The sequence below is a fragment of the Apium graveolens genome, chromosome 10 (assembly GCF_009905375.1).
Source record: "Apium graveolens cultivar Ventura chromosome 10, ASM990537v1, whole genome shotgun sequence".
Taxonomy (NCBI): Eukaryota; Viridiplantae; Streptophyta; class Magnoliopsida; order Apiales; family Apiaceae; genus Apium; species Apium graveolens.
In genome coordinates, this window is record NC_133656.1 from 138056614 (window position 1) to 138059767 (window position 3154).

Here is a 3154-nt window from a genome sequence, read left to right on the forward strand (position 1 = left end):
AATGAAACTTGGGTACCAAAATCAATTTGATTTGGTTTTGATGTGTGCAGGAAAACATGAAGGATCTATGGTACTTGGATAGTGGTTGTTCAAGATACATGACTGGAGATTCTTCCGTGCTCACAAAGTTTAAGGAGAGAGCTGGCACAAGTATTACTTTTGGAGATGACAGCAAGGGTTATACTATGGGATATGACTTGATTTCTAAAGACAATATCATCATTGAGGAGGTTGCCTTAGTGGATGGTCTCAAGCACAATTTGTTGAGTATCAGACAGCTTTGTGATAAAGGCAATTCAGTAACCTTCACTTCAGAAGCCTGTGTTGTGACTAATAAAAGGAGCAACAAAGTGGTTCTCACTGGAGTGAGAAAAGGAAATGTGTACCTAGATGACTTCAACTCATCAAATGCAGAATCTGTCACTTGCCTTCTCAGTAAAGCAAGTCAAGATGAAAGTTGGCTGTGACACAAGAAGCTGTCACATCTAAACTTTAAGACCATGAATGAGCTTGTCAAGAAAGAACTGGTTAGAGGTATTCCTCAAGTGGAGTTTTCTAAGGATGGACTGTGTGATGCCTGCCAAAAGGGAAAGCAGATTAAAGCATCTTTTAGAAAGAAGCTTGATTCAACAATTGAAGAACCTTTGTAATTGCTACATATGGATTTGTTTGGACCAGTCAATGTGTTGTCCATCTCAAGGAAAAGATTTTTCCTAGTAAATATAGATGATTTCTCAAAGTTCTCTTGGACATATTTCCTAAAGTCTAAAGATGAGGCTAGTGAAATCATCATCAATCACATAAGGCAAGTCAACAATCATCCTGATTTCAAAGTTAGAAGAATCAGGAGTGATAATGGAACTGAGTTCAAGAATTCTGTTATGAGAGTATTTTATGAAGAGAATGGGATTATGCATCCACAACAAAATGAAGTAGTGGAAAGAAAGAATAGATCACTTATTGAAGCTGCAAGGACAATGCTTGAAGAATCAAAGTTACCAACATACTTCTGGGCTGAAGCTGTAAATACTGCAGGCTACACTCAGAATATTTCTTTGGTTAATCAAGCAAAGTGTATGACACCCTACCAATTGTTCAAGAACAAGAAGCCAACTCTAAATTTTCTTCATGTCTTTGGCTGAAAATTTTATATCTTGAGAAATTAAACTGATCAAAATGGGAAGTATGATGCTAAAGAAGATGAAGGAATTTTTGTTGGATATGATGTGGGAAAAGCATATAGAGTCTACAATCTTAGAACCAACATTGTTATGGAATCAATACATGTTGTGTTTGATGATAAAAAGATTGAAGGACTGCAAGATGAAGATTCTCATGAAAGTCTCAAATTTGATAATGTAGAGATGGTTAGTGATGATAATGATGATTAAAGTGATCAGGAAATAATAACAAAGGATATTGTAGAAAAATCTACTACTAATGAAGCACAAAATTCAACATCTGTTGAGTTGCAAAATGCTTCATCCATCGGGAGACAATCTGCTTTATCCGTCGGGAGACAATCAGCTTCATCCGTCGGAACTCAAAATGCACCATCTGTCGGGTCAGCAAAAGAAGCTGAAAGTCAGAATAGATCACTTACAAAAACTTCCCCTTTCTCAAATCAAAGATCCATAAACTTAGGGGGAGTTTCTAATAATCAAAACTCAGTTACACATCAAGACAACTGAGGCCTCTTCATCTAGAGCTAATCTACCTCAATAAAGAAAATGGACAAAGGATCACCCCTTTGAGCTCATCATTGGTGATGTATCTCAAGAAGGAGAGCAACTCAAGGAGAATGTCTATATAGCAGCTTCCTATCTAAGGAAGAACCAAAGAAGGTAGAAGAAGCTTTGTTGGATCCTGATTGGATTTTAGTTATGCAGGAGGAGCTAAACCAATTTGAAAGGAATAAAGTATGGAAGTTGGTACCCAAGCCTAAAGGAAAGAATCCAATTGACACCAAATGGGTATTCAGAAACAAGATGGATGAAAATGGCATAGTGGTCAGGAATAAAGCTAGATTGGTTGCTAAGGGCTATTGTCAACAAGAAGGAATAGATTTTGATGAAACTTTTGCTCCTGTTGCAAGACTTGAAGCCATCAGAATTTTCTTAGCCTATGCATCCCATGCCAATTTCAAGGTCTATCAAATGGATGTCAAGAGTGCTTTTTTAAATGGAGATTTGGAGGAGGAAGTCTATGTCAGTCAGCCTCCAGGTTTTGAAGATCCAAATTTCCCAAATCATATCTACTATCTTTTGAAAGCACTCTATGGACTGAAGCAAGCACCTAGAGCCTGGTATGACACTTTATCAAAGTTCCTTTTGGAAAATCACTTTACAAGAGGTACTGTGGATAAAACTTTATTCTTTAGAAATGTTAATGGCTCTAGTATACTTGTTCAAATTTATGTAGATGATATTATATTTGGCTTTATAGATGAAAAACTTTTAAAAAAGTTTTCCAAATTGATGTAAAATAAGTATGAAATGAGCATGATGGGAGAACTAACTTACTTTCTTGGTTTACAAGTTAAGCAAGTTAGTGATGGAATATTCATTAGTCAAACTAAATACATTCATGATCTTTTAAAGAAGTTCGATCTAATGGATTGCACATCTGCAAAAACTCCCATGGCCACTGCAACTAAGCTTGAATTAAACACTACTGAAAAGTATGTGGATATTTCAAGTTATAGGGGCATGGTTGGTTCACTTCTGTACTTAACAGCTAGTAGGCCATATATAATGTTTGCTACTTGTCTTTGTGCTAGATTTCAGGCTGATCCTAGAGAATCTCACTTGGTAGCTATTAAGAGAATTTTTAGATATCTCAAGGGAACACCAAAACTTGGCATTTGGTACCCTAGAGATTCTGGTTTTGATCTAACTGGTTATTCAGATGCTGATTATGCAGGGTGTAAAATCGACAGAAAAAGTACAATAGGAACCTGTCAATTTCTAGGAAACAAGCTTGTGTCCTGGTTCAGTAAAAAGCAAAATTCAGTTTCTACTTCTACAGCTGAAGCTGAATATATTGCTGCTGGTAGTTGCTGTGCACAGATTTTGTGGATGAAAAACCAATTGTTGGACTATGGTCTACAAGTGGATAGGATTCCTATTTTCTGTGATAACACAAATGCAATTGC